The 10,765-nt window shown below is 39.6% G+C and overlaps 1 long non-coding RNA gene across 1 annotated transcript; it reads left to right on the top strand.

Moving 5' to 3' along the window:
• Nucleotides 1-4,849: 4,849 nt before the first annotated feature.
• On the top strand, nt 4,850-8,843 carry LOC141326475 (uncharacterized). Its single transcript, XR_012353899.1, has 4 exons — nt 4,850-7,147; nt 7,242-7,345; nt 7,462-7,552; nt 7,668-8,843. It is a non-coding gene; the product is annotated as an uncharacterized lncRNA (long non-coding RNA).
• The last annotated feature ends 1,922 nt before the right edge of the window (nt 8,844-10,765 follow it).

The raw sequence follows: 10,765 nt of genomic DNA on the forward strand, positions 1-10,765 counted from the left end.
ATTTGAGAGGGAGTGTTTTCCCAAGGGGTTCCAGGCTGTCAAGATATGACAGGCAATTGAAGGGGTCAACCCTCAGGTGAGGGAAGCGATGCGATGCCCCAATCAGGACAGACAGTTCACAAACTGCTAGTCGACTGATGGAAGTAAAAAAGCTAAACTGACCATCCTTTTAAATAGTGGATATCAGTAGAGGACAGCTTGCTAACCCTGAGCTGCAAGTAGGAACGTCCGTCCCCAAAGGGGGCGTTGCTCTAAGAGGGACCCTAAGATGAGAAGGGGAGCGTGCCAAGCCTAATCCACACAGCCTGAAAAGGGAAGACTATACTCAACCCATGAAGTCAGGAAAGGGCAGACTCCTAACCCTGAACTGCAGGGAGGAATATCCATCCCACGAAGGGGGTGGCGCCCTTCCGTAGAATGGGAGCATGCCTAACCCGCCAGGAGCGGTGCTCGAACTAGAACCCTTTGCAAAGGGGAGCATGCCATGCCCAATTCAAGAGGCCTGAAAGAGGACTAGGAATAAGGGACATGTCTTTAGCCCTGGATCTTTTTTTCTTAAGAGGGAGGAAGACTTGCCGCCAAGGAGTGGTTCTCTGAAGAACCTTTTATAAAAGGGGGTTGCCAGCTTTTTGTCCCTAACAGACCTGAATATATTTTTTTTTTTTTGAGTCTCAGCCTCTGGAATCCACCAAGGGTAGGCTCCAAACCCTGAGAAACAGGGAGGAATACCTGACCTGCCAGAGGACCCTTTCCACAGAAAGGGGAGCATGCCAAGTCCAGCTTAAAACCTTGGAGAAGAGGGAATGCTCCTGAAATTGTATAAGGACAAGCTCCTAACCCTGAAAACCAGGAAGGAACACATCCACTCCAAGAAGACCTTTCCGCAGGAAGGGGAGTAAGCCATACCCCGTACACGAAGCCTGAGGAGTGACAATCAACCATAGATGCAATAAGGACAGGCTCCTAACCCTGAGGGACAGGGAGGAAAAACCCATTTTTTCCAATGGTGGCACTCTGTATGAACCCTTTCCACAGTAAGGGGAGCATCTACCCTCCTTAGATAACCCTTGAGTCTGCACAGAAGCACTTCCCCTGCCTTCAGGCTATGAAGGGGTCACTTGAGGTGTTAGCTGATACACCTGTTTTAAGTGAACTTAAGCTCCTGTCTCAACAGGGCATAAGGCTCCATCCGGCGAAATCAAGGAGAATCCGCAGAAATGGGAAGCTTTGAGAGGTTATTCCTCCGAGTGAACACTCAGGAGGTTTCTAAAAAGAACCCCATGATGAAACCCCTCTGCAGAGGGTGAGAGATCAGTCCACTTAAGGGAGGGCAGGACAAAAAGGGGAGAGGATTCTCAGTGTAGGCCTGCAGAGAGCAATCTTAAACATGCCAGGGGCAATCCTAAAAGAAAAGACTTAGGGATGAGATAACCAAGTCCGAGGGAAGGGAGTAAATGTTTAAGTCTTACTCTGATCCATACGAGAACATTTTCTCCCTCAGGTCCTGTCTACCTCCCCTCGGGCTGCAACACTAGCCTTCTGGGCCTGTCTTTGTTCCTCAGAACGAGACAGAGCAGGACCCCTGTGTTGTTCTGGCTCAAACCTGGACCTTTGAGGTATGAAGGATCTTAAAGCAGCTCAGCGCGACTTCAAGGAGAAAGCCCCTTTCTTTCCTCCCATCGTCAGCCAGATGTCTCTCCGTAACCACCATAGCCCAACGCATATGGGTAGCGGCCTGTTTGGTGGCACAAAGAGCAAGATCTGTGGTGCGACGCAGCTCCGCTACATTGTCAGGGGAGAGCCCCTGACCTTTATCCAGGTCCTTCAGCAGATCAGCCTCATAGCCGGAATCACACATTCCCTTGATGCTTGCATAGTTAGTCAGTGGAAAACCATGGATACGGGAAGAATAAGGCTTTTTCCATACTTTCTCGATCTCAGAATGGAGAGCGGGGAGAAATGGAAGACTCGCTGGAGCCAGGAGTTTATGGTCTGAAAGGTAGCGATCATCGAGACAGCCCCTCAGCACCACCCTCCCAGCCCATTACGGTCCATAACCTCCAGTAGCTCCTCATATGCAGGGCAGGAAGGTTGGGAGGGCTCAGCCTTGGCCTCCTCATCCTCATCCAACAGGGTAAGCCCCTTTTTTAACTTGTCAGCCAGATCCAACTGTGATCCCACAAGCTCAGTTTCCTCCACGCCTCAGCAGTGGGCCTCTTTATACTGTGGTCGCGCGGAATTGACGCACTGGCAGCGACGTTCACACCGTGGTATCATCATAAGCTGTCGCCGGCCATTCATTGTAGCTTTTCTATGCATTCTTCAGACACGAGTCATGCTGCGGCGGTTTCCTCTCTTCTCTAGAGGACGCAGTTAGAGTTCCCTCGAAAGGGAGCCTAATTTTGACAACAAAAAAAAAAAATTGTGAAAAAAATATTTTGAAGACCTGTTTATGCCATATTCTTTAAATAGCCATATTAACGCAACACAGATTTTGTCTATAAAATCACTCTATCATTAATATTACTCATTTACAATTTTTTTAACCATTATTTCAGTGAATAAAGGCAGCAGACTCGAATGAGAAATTATCTGCATCACCCAGTGCACCAGTCTCTGTTTGGAAAGCGCAGCACCTCTGTGTGCATTAGTAAAACAAATAATTGGTCCATCTTACACCAAGCTGCTTTTGTATCAATGTAAGCTCTCAAAGACCTAACTGGACATAGCTCCCATTCAGGCCCGGACATAGGCATGGGCAAGGTGGGGCAATGCCCCCCTAAATGCTGTGACTGCCCCCCCCAAACGTAAAGGCATGCAAAATCCCGAATTTCATAAAACAAACAAACTAAATTGCCTTATGTTATTTATCCTATTTACACGAAGGTATGTCATTTCTGTCTCTACATGATCGCGCGTTTACAATGTCTCCTCTGCGAAAACACGGACGGGATCGATCGCGCACTCCATTCATAAAAACCGACTTTACTATAGCGCGGAATACCACAGAATTCGTCGATTTTTGGATTAATAAATCAAAAGTTGGTCTGTCACTTAATTCAAATCGCGATATGGACTAGTGTCTGTGAAAACTGAAATGTAAAAAGACTGGAAAAGAATTTAAAAAGACTGATGATGATGGCAATGTAGAGTTTGAAGACCTCTCTACCGTTTGCAAATATCTACACGGGTATAAGAATGCATTTCCTCAGCTCCATCGCATGTATGTGACCTCCCTTGTGATTGGAATATCATCTGCATCATGCTAAAGCTCTTTCTCCACTTTGTCTCGTGTTCTTACTCCCTTCCGCCGCACTATTGCTACATGAAAGAAAAAGAAATGTAGTTATTCTGGCTCAGGAGAAGGGCATAACCACAGGCCTAGATATGCATGCATTTGTTAGTCTTTTTGCACAGAAAAGCAGACGACTGATGCTTTAAAAAAAAATGTTTTTGTAAAAAAAATACACAAAAAAAGAAATAAAAAAATATATGAATAAAATAAAAAGACAAAAAAATGAATAGATAGATAGATAGATAGATAGATAGATAGATAGATAGATAGATAGATAGATAGATAGATTTAAAAAAGTTGAGGAAAAAAAAAAAAAACATAAATGCAGCCTCAAAAGGGCACAAGCCAGTGTCCTATTTGTGCCGGTCCCAAGCCCGGGTAAATGCAGAGGGTAGGGCATCAAACATAAAACCTATAAGACAAATCAAATGGATCAAAGGAGAAGATAGAGATATGGATAGGTGGACTGATATGATGACAGCATAGTTAGTATAGTTTTCTTTGCATAGATAATTAGAGAAGCTCACCCACACTTGCCCCCCCAATATTCTACATGCACCCCCTAATGGGGCTGGCTAAATCCGGCCCTGCTCCCATTCATGTCCATGATCTGCTGGCAGTGCAGCCAACACAATTGGCTGGTTCATAAAATGCGGGGATTAAATCTGGGGATATTAATGCTGGATTGGGCCACAATTAGACGCCACTGAATCCATTACTCTAGCACAAGCAGGGAACACTCACATGCTTTGCTGTAATGATGGCCAAGAGAATGTTTTTGTGCATTGTTCAAATTCACTACCCTTTTGTTATGTTCGAGATGAAAATCTCAACAAAATTAAACTGCTGTAAAAATGTATCAGATAAATATTTTTTACGATTTTTTTTTTTTTTTTTATCTATGGGGCCAACTGATGATCAACAGTAAAAATTACAAATTTGACCTCTTCCCAACAGGGAAAACCACAAACAATCAAGAATGCATGATTATATGGTGTCATGGCTTTGCAAACAGAAAATGTTGTTATAATGGAAGTCAATGGGGCAAAAACAGCCACGAAAAGTAAATGAGGGAGAAAAAATTAAAATCTGAAGCTGCACAAAAACTAACAATGCATCCAAGCCAATGTTGCTACTGATCTTTCACATGTCCAAAACTGTGATAAAATACTGGATATTGAAAATAAGTAATTTTGTGTGTGTTTTTTCCCTAAATCAGTGACATGATTTATGAACTTAGCAATTAAAGTCAGAATCCTGGATTTTTTTTTAAAACATTTAGCAGTTTTGATCAAGACTGAGGTTGATTAACAAATTTATGCAAAAAAAAAAAAAAAAAAAAAAAAAATATATATATATATATATATATATATATATATATATATATATATATATATATATATTAGGGCCGGGACTTTAACGCGTTAATTTAGACTAATTAATTACACAAAATTAACGCGTTAAATTTTTTTTAACGCATTTTAATCGCACTTAATTTTGCACTGCGGAACGTTTCTCACTGGATGAGTTTCAGCGGACCGATTATACTGGAGCACCAACTAGCGTTCAGACCAAAGCGACCAAAGGAATGCGCATATCACCGCAGCACATCGAGCCTCAAGTATCACCTCAATGCTTTTACAGAAGGTCTACCTACCTATAGGGTACCTGAATTTCTGAAATGTAGGCTACTATATTTCTAAATATCCCAGTGTTTCCCCTACCATTATCTTAGGGGGGCGCGTTTACAATGTCTCCTCCAAGAAAACACGGACTGGATCGCGGACTCCATTCATAAAAAACGAATTTACTATAGCGTGGAATGCCACGTAAATTCGTCGATTTTTGGATTGATAAATCAAAAGTTCGTCTGTCACTTAATTCAAATCGCGATATGGACTAGTGTCTGTGAAAACTGAAATGCAAAAAGACCGTTTTAATATGAATCCTGCATGTCCCGTTTGCCTCTGTATGTATGAATGGCAGAGACATACTGCACGCGTGATGCTCCCGTTAATTTTTTGCATTTGCATCTCACATGAACAGATAGACTCAATCTCCAAAGCTACTGTCAGTGTCACATTTACCGTTTCATTTGAGAAAACTAGCATCATATCATACTTTACACACAGAAACTTCACGGCAACCTGTCAAAATAAAAGTACGGTTTAACATGAAACAGAACAATATTCCTATTTAAATAATAATTGACAAAAAACAATATATATGATAAAAAATAAATATAACAACAAGATTAACCACTTAATTGTAGAAAAAAATACTACGATTATTATTTAAATGTTAAATTATTATTATTTATTGATTTTAAAAGCAAACTTCTGTTTGTTTGCCAAAAATTAAAAAGGTTAATTTTTTCGTTTGATTAAAAATAAATAAATGTTTATGCTTTCATTTGATTATGAGAAAAATTAAAACACAAGAATTTCTGAAAAAAAAAAAAAAAAAAAAAGCAAAAGATTGTAAAGCCCTATTGTTCAAAATGTTAAAATAGAGAGTTTTGGGTTTATTTTTTCACTGAAATAAATGTTTTCGTTATTACACAAAGTAGGGTAAAGTACCGAGAAAAAAAGAATGGAAACCTAGGGGAAACACTGTATCCTATTGCTACAGTTAATGGCAATATTGCACTGGTCTGTTGGACTTGGTTGAACAAAAATAAAATATTTTGTTGCTTAAGTTTATGTATTCAGTCATTATTCAATGGTATACTAAAAATCCATATGAAAAAACTTACTTCTCACTGTTCTCAGGTCAAATATTTATATGCGATTAAAATGCGATTAATTTCGATTAATTAATTACAAAGCCTCTAATTAATTAGATTAATTTTTTTAATCGAGTCCCGGCCCTAATATATATATATATATATATATATATATATATATATATATATTTAAATTATCCAACAATTTTTTTACAGCAGTTAAATTTAGTGGATGTTTTCATCCCGAACATAACGAAAGGGTAGTAAATTTGCCCACAGTGCATTGAGTTTTTGAAAACTTTCAAAGCATTTACCCAAAATATGTGTCAAAATAAGATTTGTCACCAAAAATCATTCCGTTTGCTGAAACACAGAGAAAGTTTGGCCAAATTAAGACTCAACAGCACCCCATAGTGGATAAAAACATCCCCAACATAACAAGGGTTAAATAACAGCCATTTAATATCAGACTCTAATATTGGCTCATATAGAATACAAGCAGTTTGTGAGCCACCTGAAGAAACCTGCTGTCATAATGTTTATGTGCATTATGCCCATGGCCCCTTTCCAAGTCTCATTTACTCCCTTATGGCCAGATTCCACCTCATCTGAGAAGACTGACATCTTTCCTGATGACCTCCCACTGAGCAGGTTGGGGTCTCAATTCAGTTCCCAAATTGTTCCTAATCACAGCATTCCTTAATACAGCAATATGGTCCAACAGATGATGAGCTTGATGCTGCACAGAAAAGCCAGTTGTCCTTTGTCAGTTTAGTGCACTTGCTTCGCCCTTTGTTGTGATAACCAGTAAAACAGCTAAATTCAAGTGCAGTTTTGTCAGATGGGTATAAAAAAGGTTAGTATACTATGGCAGACCTTGTGTGAAGAGTAAAGACTGTAAGGACCAGTGCACTGCATGAAAAAGGGGGTTTTTGTCAGTAAACGACACTGTGAATTGTCGCAGAAGTTCATTCAAGAAGTTTCACTTCTTCATTCAAATTAAATTCACTGCTTTCATTGTAATGATCAGTTTTGTAACAAATAATTTTTAATTGTATTATGTAGGAGGCAGTCCGTCGGCTACACAACTCTGAGGCAAACTGTAGGCGTTATGACCTGGAACAAGGGTACAGATAAAAGATACAGTATAATCTAATCATGCATTTTGATATTTCTGAAGCAAGACATGTTGTTTTAACTCAGTACTTTTTGCCTCCACAGATTAAGCTCACCATATAATGAGACTGTTAGCTAATATTTAGTGGGAGCATTGTCCATAAGCCCGGAATTGCGCACTGAAGGCCTAGATAGTAATGACTTTGTTGGTAAGTACTTTTCACTGTTATTTAATTTTTACATTTTGTTGTCACCACATTTTGTTAATTGTGTACTGATGCTGGGCTGATTTTTGTTTTTAACAAACCCATTCACTTGTTTCTAGTTGCCTGTAAGACATATTATGAGACTGTGCACAGAAATTTCCGGCCGCAGCTAATAAGACCTCAGACCTAAGTTGCAAGAGGAGGAAGCGGGTAAGAGAGATTAGAATTAAATTCTAATTAATGGAAAAGGAATTAATTATTTTCCATTAGTATGCATTGTAATGCTGTACATATTACTTATTTTATGTAACAACTGTGGTTTCAGCTCTTGGAGGCGAGGCAAAGTGTACTTGCTGCGGACAAAGTGGACTTCTGGAGGGGAATCACAGCGGACTTGATGTCAGATGAACAAGATCTCGGGGTGGATTGTGAGACCTCCATAATAATCAATCAATAATCTCTGGCTACATTTTGTTTATTTTGCTTTTGTAATAAAACTACATTTTATCAACATGTCTCTCCCAAATGTCTGTTGTCCTTCTCTAATAGCTTTTATATATTAGTTGTAATATCTTTGACAATTAAAATTTTTATTATAATCTTTAAAGATTAATAAAGATATATTAATATATATATATATTGAAGGAGTGGAAGTCGGAAGACATCATGGCCTTTTTACAAATTAATATCCTTATTAATTTCTATAGATTTTTAGTAGATGATAATCTGTGTTTAACCATTAAACATTATAAGTGATTGATTTTGAGTGACTAGAATAGATTCCTTATAGAAAATGTTAGAGTGTGTGTCAAATGTGTTTTCTGTCTGTGAAATTCTCTTTTCTCAGGGACCGAGATCACACCTCAGGAGGTCAGGATGACCCTCCTGATTGCATGAGCAACTGTGACCAAGACATCTGTGATTTGGGACATCTATGACATATGTTCTTGATATCCATTAGACTTGACTTGTATTAGTGAAATCCTGTTGATTTGATTCCATTTTTCCAAGAGGCTAACTGTTAGGCCACATTGATAAAGAGTCTTGCCTGGCTAGGCAACCTTGAAGATAGATAAGACCTCTGTGTGTGAGTTTATGTGTGTGTGTGTCAGCCTCTGTCTTGAATCCCAGGCGCGACTGCGAGAAGAAGATTCTGAGGAAGCTCTCGCCATTTGTTGGTGTCGCGGGCCATAAACGGTCTCCTGGAGGCATCCTGTTTTGTCTAACCTCTGATCTTTGTCGCCTGTATAATCACTTGTAGACAGTTTTTGGGTCTTGTCTCCATATGTTGAAATTTCACGCTTATCTAGGTTCTGGACCAATCAGGATCTTCCTAACCTATGCATTGACGTAATTAACAACCTCTGTTAGAGTATAATTACTGGTGTTTTTGAACATGTATTCAGAGCGGCCTACGAACTCCATCGAGAGTATTGAAGCTGACTTCTGCTGATAAACTGCAAACTATTTTCTTAAGTAAACTTAATTTTGATTGATTGAAGCTTTGACTCCTGGTCTTCATTACCACACCAGAACATTGGGTTCGGTTTCTGAAATTCCCCTTTCAATATATATATATATATATATATATACAGGGGTTGGACAATGAAACTGAAACACTGGCCAATATAATGCTGGAGGTTTCATGGCTATATTTTTGCAGCCTGGTGGCCAATCTTCACTGATTGCACATTCCACCAGTAAGAACAGGTGTGAAGGTTGACTATGTGCACCCAATGGTTCAGACATTGTACTCTGAAGGTGGTGCCATGTATCAGGATGATAATGCACCAGTACACACAGCAAGACAGGTGACAGAGTGGTTTGATGAACATGAAAGTGAAGTTGGACATCTCCCATGGCCTGCATAGTCACCAGATTTGAATATTATTGTGTCACTTTGGGGTGTTTTGGAGGAGCGAGTCAGATAACATTTTCCTACATCAGTATCATGTAGTGACCTGACCCATGATCTGCAAGAGGAGAATGGCTCAAAATGCCATTGGCTACTGTGCAGGACTTGTATTAGTCATTGAAAAAGACGAAATGCTCTATTGGCCACAAAAGGAGGCCCAACACCATACTAACTGTGGTCTAAAACCAGGTGTTTCAGTTTCATTGTCCAACCCCTGTATATATATACAGACACACACACACACACACACACACAAACTAAGGGGTGGGGTTTACACAAAACTGTATTATAATTGGCCAGACTGACCAATGACAACACATGTCTCAGCCAGTCACAGTGGTCATTCTATGTTGAAAGTTGTGCTTTCAACCAATAGGTACTGTCAAAAATCCGAGGTGGTTTCATTCATATGTGACCCTGGACCACAAAACCAGTCATAAGGTTAAATTTTACAAAACTGAGATGTATATATAATATGAAAGCTCAGTAAATAAGCTTTCTATTGATGTATGGTTTGTTAGGATAGGAGAATATTTGGCCGAGATACGTCTATTTGAAAATCTGGAATCTGAGGGTGCAAAAAAATCAAAATCCTGAGAAAATCACCTTTAAAGTTGTCCAAATTAGGTTCTTAACAATGCATATTACTAATCAAAAATTACATTTCGATACATTTACAGTAGGAATTTTACAAAAAATCTTCATGGAACATGATCTTTACTTAATTTCCTAATGATTTTTGGCATAAAAGAAAAATCAATAATTTTGACCCATGCAATGTGTTTTTTGCTATTGCTACAAACTTACCCCAGCGACTTAAGACTGGTTTTGTGGTCCAGGGTCACATATGCTAATTCGATTTCGCACCTTGTACCTCCACAAACACCTCCCCTCCCCACAAACCCATGGTCTGTTTCTGACTGTTTCTGTCAGCCGTGAACGGGAACTTCCCAGACTGTGAATTGTCGATTTCTGCCGGTGATTAGAGAAGTCACCAGACATTCACAGGGACGTAAATCTGCCTTTTCATGCAGTGGTGACTCAACCAACCAAGCAGTGTTGTTTTCGTCAACGATGACGATGACGAAATCATTTCGTTGACGCCACTTTTTTCCATGACGAAAACGAGACGATGACGAGATAAAAATGGCTCGTTGATGACTAAAACATGACGAGACGTGTGTGAGTTTTCGTTGACGAGACGAGAATAGACGAAAATGTTAGTGGGTGGTCCGTCAGACGTTTAAAATGCATGACATTTCTGCTTATTGTGCATGCCAATTAAAACCGAAAAAAGTACCTGCCGCTATGGCAAGCCGTTTTAGCATTAAATGCTCTTTGCCATACTAGTATGGCAAGCCGGTTTAGCATTCCATCCTTGTTTGTCTTTTATGTTCTAAAACATTCCTTCATTATTGTAATTATTGGTGAAAATAGTTGATCCGGAAGCTCACATTGTGTTGAACTATAGATCTGCTATTTTCACAACTTATAAGTGACACTACCCA

This window comes from Garra rufa, chromosome 2 (assembly GCF_049309525.1).
Source record: "Garra rufa chromosome 2, GarRuf1.0, whole genome shotgun sequence".
In the NCBI taxonomy this organism is placed as follows: Eukaryota; Metazoa; Chordata; class Actinopteri; order Cypriniformes; family Cyprinidae; genus Garra; species Garra rufa.